This window comes from Apaloderma vittatum, unplaced genomic scaffold, assembly GCF_000703405.1.
Source record: "Apaloderma vittatum isolate BGI_N311 unplaced genomic scaffold, ASM70340v1 scaffold100, whole genome shotgun sequence".
NCBI classification, from domain to species: Eukaryota; Metazoa; Chordata; class Aves; order Trogoniformes; family Trogonidae; genus Apaloderma; species Apaloderma vittatum.
Window position 1 is genome coordinate 43,100 of NW_009696551.1, and position 10,868 is coordinate 53,967.

Below are 10,868 nucleotides of genomic sequence, written 5' to 3' on the forward strand. Positions count from 1 at the left end.
TGGAAGCAGCATGCCAAGCATGCTGGAAAAAGAAAGTAACAATAAAAACCAAGAGAAAGATTTCTAGTTCTTGAAAGTGTATAAATGAGCTTTGGTTTTTGAGCAGCTTTCATTCAATCAGATCTAAAGGCAGAAATGATCCCAACTTTCTCTTTTTCTGCTTTCAGTTACAATCTTGCAAGAGAAGCTTATTGCTGTTATTTCCAAAGGGTTAGAACACTCAGTCAGACAACATACTGCAAGAAATCAACAATTCAAATAGACAAAACCATACTGATTATGTCAGCTTGTGAGGTTTCAGTGCTCATGTGTCTGACACTGCTACTAAATCCCTACTAAATCTGGACTGTGAACCATGCAGATGCCTAACTTCATGTTATCTTTCCATCCCAGCCTTGCCAGAAATTAAATCTAAAAATTTCAGAGGATATAGCAAAAAAAAACACAAAACGTCTAGAGTGATTTTGTAAATAGTGAAAATGTAAGAAACACAAACCCCATTTCATTTCATTGGCTTTATTTGCCTTCTTATTTGAAATTGTTTTTCAATAGTGTTACAGAAATAATTGCTTATTGCAGAGATTCTCAACCTGTGGTCTGTGGAGACTTCAGAGCCCATAGATTATTTCTGAAGTGTCCGTGGAAAGGAAAATAAGATAATTCTTTGTACACGGCAATATATGCTTGTAAGGTTCCTGAAGGGCTTTTGTCTTATCTGTAATTATGTGAAGGGTCTCACAGACCAAAAAAGGTTGAAAACTACAGATGTAAACTGTTAAGGATGAGTTAGTACAAGCTTTTTTCCCAGGACAGTCTAGATGATTTTCTGTTTTTTCAGCATTCTGCACATAGCTTCATCCAGTCTTTGAAGACTGCTCTCAGTGAAATGCATCCAACACCAACTTTGACAAAGGTAGAGCACAGATGGAAAGCTTGACCACAGTTAGCCGGCTATAATCACACGGAATAACTATATCCCGATATTACAGAAGGGCCAGGATGAAAGAGCAGAGTAACCAGGTCTCTTTGCAGCCTTTTCACAGTGAGTGATTGGTTTGACAAGATACAGGTAGAACAGACACTGCACTCTGGGTGAAGCTTCTATAGCTACCCCTCTAGGTCCTCAACATCTATAAAAATAGGCAAGCTGTGATTTCACAGTTCCCACAAAGTCCTATGAAGCTGATTTACATCACAAAGCCGAGGATACAAATGCCAATCTTCATAGTTTCCACATTCAGTAGAAAGTTCAACAAATTAAGCTTTTCTCCCTTGCTTGATTATGTGATTTTGAACAGTAAGACTTCCTTTTTTTTCTGAGACTTCCTCATGTTGGCAAGCCTTCTAGAGAAATATAGGATGCTTAAAATCATCTGCTACATGACACTGCAGAGCAATAAATGTGACCTCTGCAGAAATATTATAGCATGGAAAGTCTAGTAAGAGCAGGTAGAACAAGATACAAGGGACACCACATAGGACCCTGCTTAGCCTCCAGCTGCCAGACAAAATTAGTATCTCCTACGGTTCCTGTATCATATATATGAGCTCTGGGTGGATATCTAGGAAACTGAGATAAATTCACGGATTAGGATTGAGCTCCAAACTTGGATAGGCAGACTTGGATATCTATGTGAAGGCAGTGTCAGACTCCTGAGTCTCTAACTGTGGAAGTGTACATAATGCAAAGATACAATCAAATATCTGGGTTTACTTGATTTTCTTTCTTAGAGAGTTAAATATCAAGGGCTATACTAAATTTGTGTCCCTTTAAACATCTGGCACTTTCAGCATAAGGTATTCTAGCTCACAGGCAAAGTCCTGGAAAAGATCTTATGTTGCTAAGAAGGCAGCTAAGGAGATATCCACATCACTTAACTTTGGACATCAGCAGTGAAGATATCTTCCTTTGATCTAGTTTCTCCACTTTACCTTTGTAGTCACAAGAGAGAAATGAGTAGTTTTAGACTATGAGCATCAAACGTATTTTAAATGTTTACTCAAGGGTGAGATGATTCATAGTTTGGAAGTATCTATTTCTTTCCACCAGGAAGTCTAGCTGACCAGATCAGAGACAGATGTTGACACTGTGGAAGTCTACATAGAGATGACTTTTCCCCAGGCAACTGTGCCTGGTCATTGTTGTTCTGTTTCATGCATACTGAGAAATAATGGTTTCCGAAAGCTTGGGGGTGGCTTCTCTTGGATATTACCAACCAGATTTTGAGGAGCTGAATGTCTGATAAAGACTTAATAGCTCCCACTGACAGTAGTTTTCAGGAAGTCTTGTTCCCTCTGTCGTAACTGTGTCCATATGACCAGCACTTCTGTGTCCAGAAACAAACCATGGTATAATAGTGCACATGCAGTGAAAAAGAAGTTAGGGTTTTATCCTATGCTTTTAGCAGTCAGGCACATGCAACCAGTTCAGAACTGTGTTTAAGAGTAACAGGAAGATACGGAGTGTGCAGTAGTAGCTGATGATGCTCTGATGTTAAGCTCCGTGTGTATCTGTAATAAAGAGCTAAGTTCAGCTAAATACACATTGTATTTTGTGTATGAAAACACACCAGCAGAGCTTGAACAATGTTTTGAACCTTGTGGTCTTTCACCTTCTTACAACTAAAATTGCAATTTCCCATTGGCTTTCTTTTGGGGAATTCATCCTTGTAAAGAATTACTGTGTGATATGACACTGTGTGATATGACACTCTTCAGTGTCTGAACTGACTTAGGCTTCTGGATGTGGCTTTTCCAATGGACTTGGTGCTTGCAGAGAAGCCTCAAGAGGCCTTTGTGTACCAGTATAATCTGTAAAAACAAGTATTTGGTGTGTTCATTCTCCTTCTTTTCTTCTTGTCAATTTAGTGGCAACGCAACATGCTCTAGCTCTGAGAAGAGAAGTACCAAGTTATTGGATGGAAAGCTGTATTTTGGCTTTTGACTGTGTCAAGGTGCAAACTTACTGGCCTGTTGGGTCTAATACTGACCTTTTTTGGTCAAAATCGATTTAACTGGTAGGGGGATCTGGGGTTACTGAGCTTTGTTATGAGATGGAAACACAGATATCAATTGCTGCTTTCTAAACTTTTTTGTGTTTTGAGAAATTGTTTTTAACATGTATACTGCTGTAGATGACACAATAAATGTATTATCATTTTGTATACGTCTGTTCTGATATAAAATTGCACCAAAGGGGGCTTTTTGTCTGTGGATTTACAGGGTAGCATATTTCTCCCTTAAGCAGTAGGATGAAGTTTTGGGGAGCTCTAAGTGTTATTTTCTTTCCTCATGGGAAGGAATCCCTGGATTCTGTTGAGCAAAGACAGTCCTGGACCTCACTAGGTGTGAAGTCTTTGCCACTAGTGGGCCATACACACTCTTCCTTCACCATCGATGAGTGGAGTTACATGAGGAAGGTGTTTAGCACACTGTGTCAGCACCAAGCATGACTATGGTCTATTGCTGCCCATACAAATGCAATACATTTTCCACTGCAATTAATAACCCCTGTGGCTCTGAGCTTCGGTCCACAGATCCTTTGGAGCCTAAATATTATTTCTAAGAGGTCTAAACAGGAAAAGAAAGTCCGTTGCCCTCAAAAAAAAAGCACTACCTGTTGGCAAAAGTTGTAAAAGTTTGGTCTCTATAACACCTGATATGCCTGAATGCTTCGTTTCTCTTATAGCCAAAGTAGACCTTAAGTGTTTCGTTATCATGTTCATTTTCAAAAGATCAGATACATTCACCCTACTGAAACAGAAGAATCTACAAGACTTATTTTTCATATTTCTCCCACCTTTTTCTTCAGCTTCAGCTACTGGAAGTCCTCGTCTAGCCCTTATGGATGTCTGAATCTTCCACAAAGGCTACATAGAATCATATTCGGGGTTGGAAGGGACCTCTAGAGATCATCTGGTCCAACCCTCCTGCCAGAGCAGGATCACTTAGGGCAGGCGACACAGGAACCCACCCAGGTGGATTTTGAAAGCCTCCAGAGAAGGAGACTCCACACCCTCTCTGAGCAGCCTGTGCCAGTGCTCTGTCACCTTCACAGTGAAGAAGCTTCTCCTCCTGTTGAGGTGGAACTTCCTCTGTTCTAACTTAAACCCATTATTCCTTGTTCTATTGCCGGGCACCACTGAGAACAGATTATCCCTTTTCTCTTGACACCCACCCCTCAGATATTTCTATACGTTAATAAGGTCCCCTCTCAGCCGTCTCCTTTCAAGGCTGAACAGCCCCAGTTCTCTCAGTCTCTTCATAGGAGAGAAGTTCAAGTCCCATGATCCTTCCCGTAGCTCTCCCTTGGACTCTCTTCAGTAGGTCCCTGTCTCTCTTGAATTGGGGAGTCCAAAACTGGACACAGGATTCCAGGTGTGGTCTCACTAGGGCAGAGTAGAGGGAGAGGAGACCCTCCCTAGACCTGCTGGACACATTTTTCTTAATGCCCCCCAGGATCCCACTGGCCCTTTTGGCTGCAAGGGCACAGTGATGCCCCATGGACCACTTACTCTCCACTAGGACTCCAGGGTCTCTCTCCATGGAGCTGCTTTCCAGCACTACGTCCCCTAATCTGGTGCGTGGTGTTATTCCTCCCCAGGTGCAGGACTTTACTTGTCCTTACTGAACTTCATGAGGTTGACCTTTGTCCAGCTCTCTAGCCTGTCCAGGCTTTAAATTTAGCTAAAGTACAGATATTTGGAGCCATGTTCTGTGATGGGGAAGCAGGCATGTACCTGTTGAAACTGAAGTTAGGGATGTGCCAGAGATCAGTCAGGGCCGGCTGATCCCAAGATATGGGGCCTGGGAGACAAGAAGCATCTCATGGACAGTAGGGCCAGCTACAGCTCCAGTGAAGAAGCAAGGAAATCCTGGAAACAGTGATCAGATTCAGACAAGAGTCCAGATCATTAGGCAAGGCAGGTCCAAGACCAGGACGTCAGCCTGTGGATCTGTCCCAGGTCAGTGGAGCCCTTGGTGGGACAGGGCTGTTGCAAAGCTGGAGATCAGCATCCTACGGCATTGCTGAGGCAGAGCCTAGACTGAAATGAGGTCTTGGGCCCATGAGAAGGTTGGGAGTTGAGTGTGACACAGTGGATGAACGGATGTTCATTTTTACTGTATTTTAAATAATTGCAAATATCCTACGGTGATCTATTTACATGAATCTAGTGGGTGATCTGAGGCAGCCTCAGCCCCTTGTTTGAGTGCGGGGTGACATGGCACAGGATGTCTCTCTCCTTTCCACCATGTGCAGAAGCGTCATACCAGTCATTATCTTACCAAACAGGGAGATTAGCAAATGTGGAGCAGGGAATGTGGAAAAGGTCTTGTTTCTAAAGGTTACATTTAGTCTAAGAGGTTTGGTTTTTTTAGGGCCCTTCTAGAGTTAAGAAGCAGAGAAAGAAAAGGCTCCCCACTAAAAGTTCTGTGTAAGTGCCCATATTTTTAAAGAAACGTTACCTCACTATAGCACATTTGCTTCAAGAACCAGACATCAAAAAAACCTCATTTAGTAGATCTGCTAACACACCAAGGAGAGTACTGCCTCAAACCCAGGCGTGTTTTCTGAAAATGAAAATTTTTCACTTAGATACTAAAAAAAAAAGGTAAAAAATTTCTTCCCATCTATAGCTTAAATTGATTTTAAACCACCTTTTAACCCTACATCATTAAGGTTATTTTTAGCAACTTCTCTCTAGTGGGGCACAGACATTAAACTGTATCTATGAGTTTCTGTAGCCTGTTCCAGTAGTTAAGGAGCGAGTAATCACTGGATTTCCAAAAAAGTTGGACACATCTCTGCATTTCAGAATTTGGTCATTCACCCATTGGCTGGGTGTGGCTCCCCTGAAGTCAGTTTTTAATCTTGGGTTTGCATTCTATCAATTTTGCCCACTCGCACAACTTGACCTGACATTGAGTTTGCTGGAGAACATTAATTTTTGCACAGCAGTTTCACAGACGACAAGTCATAACACACTTGTAATGCAACCACACAGTAGCCTGAATACAAAGAAGTCAAGTTATCACTTTCTTTTAATACTCTTTACATGGAAACTGGAGTTTATCTCATGGTGTAGGACTGAGAATAGGAAGGCATGTACACGCAGACTAGGTGCCTGAGCTCTCATTACAGGTAACAGACATCAAGCTCAAGAATTGTGTGCTTAAATAAAAGTACCTAGTGGGATTTTGGGAGCTGTATGGTGTCCTGCCTGGCCTCCAGTTACTCTTCCATAAAAGCATAAGTGTCCAAAAATCTGATTTTTATCTCCAAGACAGAGCAGTTTTCTTGGATGCCCTAAGACGTCTCAAACAGCATTTGGTACCTATGTTTATGCAACAGAATCCAGCTCCAGAGCAATAGTCAGTGATGTCTAGAAAACTATCTGGTTGGCCAAATGTAGGTGCTTACTTTAAGGAGAGCTGAGTGGCTCATGAATTTCATTAACTATATTGCTAATGCTTCCACTGGCTTATACATCCAAATCATGTATAGGCTGTAACATACAGATGTCTAAATTTAGCTGCCATAACCTGTGAGCTGAACACCACCTTTGTTTCACAGAAAGTGTATTGCAGTAGGCATTTCTTATAGCAGCATTTAATTTTTACTGAGGATCGTTCTCTGTCGTGCAACGCACTTTAGTCTAAATTCGATAACTATTTCTTCCCTTAGTTTGAGATGCACTGAATACCTTCATATTTTTCAGGCCTGTTTTTTTTTTTTTTTTTCCCAATTACTTCTATCATCACTATGCACTGCTCTGAAAATCCAGTTCCGGTTAGTTTAAGCAATCTTGGGGAAGCTCAGCATTGGCAAAGCTGCCTGCTGGAAGGATTCTTTTTAATCTGGAGTCCACGCAATCAAGCTTTTGCAGGAAAAATTATGACCATGTGAGAGTTAAACATGTACTCTTGTCGAGAAATTTCACTCACCTTAACAGCCTATCTTTGCTACAAGACCAAGAAGAATAGCTGAAAAAAAATATTTTTAATCTTGTTGTTATGTAGTTTTTAAAGGGATTTTAAAAATGCTTCAAAAGTTAGACTGTGTAAAGATCCTAGAGGGTTAAAGGGAGAGAAAGCAGCTTTTCCCAGCTGATACAGCTTAATGTATATTGCAGCTGTCCTATTCAAGCTTCGCTTGGGAGAGGTCATTTCTCAGGTTGGTACTGGCTATGAGTAGGGGTGGGTGATGTTCTTGGAGTGTTGCCTCACTGTTCCAGACTGCAGATATCCAGGCAGGCCAGCAGCAAGCCCAGCAGACACTGAGCACCAGGAGGTGGCAGTGCCTCCACACAGACCACGCAGCAGTGCCAGACACAGCCTGCACAGCCCTTCTGCTGCCTTCGCAGGCTCACTGTGATGCAACACGTCCTTGAGGCATTCCTTACTCCTACACAGAACTTCATGTCCTCGGATGTGCCACCAGGAAAGGATCAGAAGCCTTTTCACAGCCTAAGCAAAATCTTTATCCAAGAAAAGTTTGCACTCCCCAGAATTATTAACCTCACAGAATCATAGAATCATTTAGGTTGAAAAGACTTTCACAGTCATCAAGTCCAATCGTAAACACTGCCAGATCCACCACTAAACCATGTCACTAAAGCACCACTTCTACAGGTCTTTTAAGTAACTCCAGGGATGGTGACTCAACTGCTTCTCTGGACAGCCTGCTCCAATTTTTAACAACCCCTTCAGTGAGGAGATTGTGCCTGATATCCAGTCTAAACCTCCCCTGGCACAACTTGAGGTCATTTCCTTTTCCCCTATCACTTGTTACTCTGTAAAAGAGACTGGCACCCACGTTGATACAACCTCCTTTCAGGTAGCTGTAGAGAGTAATAAGGTCTACCTCAAGCCTCTTTTCTCCAGGCTATACAACCTCAGCTGCTACTCATAGGATTTGTTCTTGAGTCCTTTCACCATTTTTGTTACTCTTCTTTGGACCCAATCCAGAACCTCAATTTCTTTCTTGTATTGAGGAGCCCAAAATCAAACACAGTATTCAAGGTGCAGCATCTCCAGATTGTTCCAAGGGCACATCCTTTTCACAAGTTATGTAAATAGTGGGTTTGCATATATACAAAATATCTTTGTATAGCCCTTGATTTCAGCTTAAGGCTTTGTGGCACTTACATCCTCCCTGACAACAGATCTTCCAAAAGAGCTGATAACCCTCCTGCCCCAAGGACCTGTCAAGGACGACCGGTAAGGCCTAATGACTTTGTTTACCATGTCTTTTGTGCACTGGCCCCGAGCTAATTAGTAATTGACCGCAGCCAGACTCCATTTAGGTATAAAGAGGAAACCGCCAGAGTGTTTATTTGAGTCAATCCTCCTCAGAGCAGTGAGTTTACAAGTGGAGGTTCTCCCCTTGGATCCAGATTGTACTCAAGGAAACGTCCCCGAATTGAGAGCTCCCACTGCCCCCCCACTGGTGAGTGATACTTCTGGATACAAAATTGAGAGAAGCCTTCCCCCGCTGTGGGTGAGTGATTCCTTTCCTGGGTACCTTTGAGGGAGAGGTTTTTCCCATCTTTTGAGAGTGAGAGAGTTCACATTTTGGGTCCTATTTCTAGAGGAATAGTGATGAATTCCTAAATTAAGTTCTGTAGTGATAACTCCCAGCTTACATCTGAACCTGTAATATACTTTTGTCTGTTGGAGTGTGTGGTGGTTTTTGGGTTGAAACAAACTTTGATTTTTAGTCGCTGTCTGTCCTGTGTTTGTGGCTGCCTCCGAGACAGGCTTACACACCCTGATCCGAAATATTTGAAAAGTAAAAGGTTTGGAAATGTTGATAACATTAGGAGGGATGCAGGGATGTTTTAGATAAAGGACAATCAGAGCAGGTGTCTGGTCTACTGGTGCAGTTGCTGGAGAACTTCTGAGGCATAATGTTGGATCTCGGTGAGATGTGAGGGTGGCCAGAAAGAACTTGTGGCAAAAGTGGATAACTGGGGAGTTTATGTGAGCTGAATATGCACGGTGATGGTGTGCAGGTATAAACTAGGTTGTGGGGCCTGGTAGGAATGGTGGGATGGCTAGAGCTGCTGAATTTTTACAAGACTGAACACTGAATGATTGACAGAAATATCCTTCATAATGTACTGAGACCTACCACCTTTCTTTGCCATCATTTCTCCTTCCACTGGATCTTTGGTCTAGTAAAGAAGTTTTCCAACAATAAAAGAAGGCTTACAATAAGATAAAGGTCTTAAAGTCAAATGCAGGCCATTCTGGGACCTCAGCTGGCACATGGGAATTGCTGTGTGACACAAAATGGCTGATGCATGTACCAAATAAACAATAAAGTTTGCTGGGAGAGAAAGTAACAAGGAGTTTGTACTGAAAGAAGTATCTCTAACAAAAAGCTTCAAGACAGATTTTCTTTGGAAGAAACGTTTCCAGGTCAGCCAAAAGCAGAAGTATAATTCATTCCAACTTTCTTCCTTCCCAAAGGGGGATGAAGAAATAAGGGTTAATGCCTTCCTATAAACAATTCAGTAATGTTTACCACAACTATCTCCTCAATAAAACATTCAAAAGTAGTCAGATACCTGAACTAATGGTTTTCTTTCAAAAACGGATAAGAGCAGCTTACCACAGACCCATGTCTTAATGAGAGCATCTTGGAAGGGGAGTGGGACATTAACTCAGGATTGCGTAATGTAAATCATTTCTTGGATTAAAAGATCCAAATTGTATGTATTCAGTGGTTTCAAAATGATATCTCTAGTAAAAAGTTATGTCTGTCTTTGTCTTATAAAATCTCAAACGAAATATCCAAACTGACACAATTAAATTTTACAAACTCAAAACAGCTGTAATTTTCACTTGTGTTTTATAGACGTACATCATACGAATGTGCTCACATCACTACTCTAGGCAACAAACAACATAGGAGCAAAGGTCACTTTTACAAGGTGAAATAATAAGGAGATCAGAATAGACAAAAAAGACACCTTACAGAGGACATCTGTTTCATTGGGACAGATGGGTTAAATGCCTAATTAATAAAGGACTGATCTGAATCATATTCATAGAAATCTGGACAATTCATCTCTGCTCTAAAAATGGAACTAGAGAGCAAGGCTCTAAAACCAACAGAGAGGTTTCCACAAGGTCAAATGTCTCCTAGCCTAAATTAACCAAGAGTAGAGCATTACTTTTTAGAGCTAGACTGATATTGCAGTTCACAGAAAGCCAGCATGTGCTCGAAAGGCCATGGTCTCTAGCAATGCTTTCAAGCTTGAATGCAGGTTCTCCTGGGAATGGTCCTGTCTTGAATCATAGCGGTGTCTGGTGTACCTTGTGCTCTTTCTTTACATTGTAAAGTTTGAGGTAGAGTCCAGCTTAGTTCTGAAGAAAGAGGAAGGCCACCCAAAGAAGTGATGCAAGCACCACATTGCTTCACTCTTGCACTAGACCATACTTTGCTTCACTAATCCACACTGCTGTGTTGATAATTCTGACCCCAGAAACATCATTAAGTGGAGTGATAATAAGCTGAGAAATCATGGGCAAGATTGAGATAATTGTGGCAACCACAGCAGATCAGTTCTGAAAGGGAAGTTCCAAGATAAGCACAGAAGTGTGGTTCATTTGTCTATTTCATTGATGGATCCAGCGAGTCTTGGAGGTTATGGTGGCGTGAGGTCTGTTACAGTTACACGCGGTCCAGCATCTGGGCACTAAGACTAGGTCTGTAAGTTATTCTGAGCTCGAGGTAGCCCAGCTGGCATATTCCCTTCGGTTCTTCTTTCAGATGTGCATAATCTGACAAATGTTCAGCTACTCCATGTTTTTCCACAGACAAGACAGGGATTGGGGTCCTCTGGGCTAATTAGTCTCTC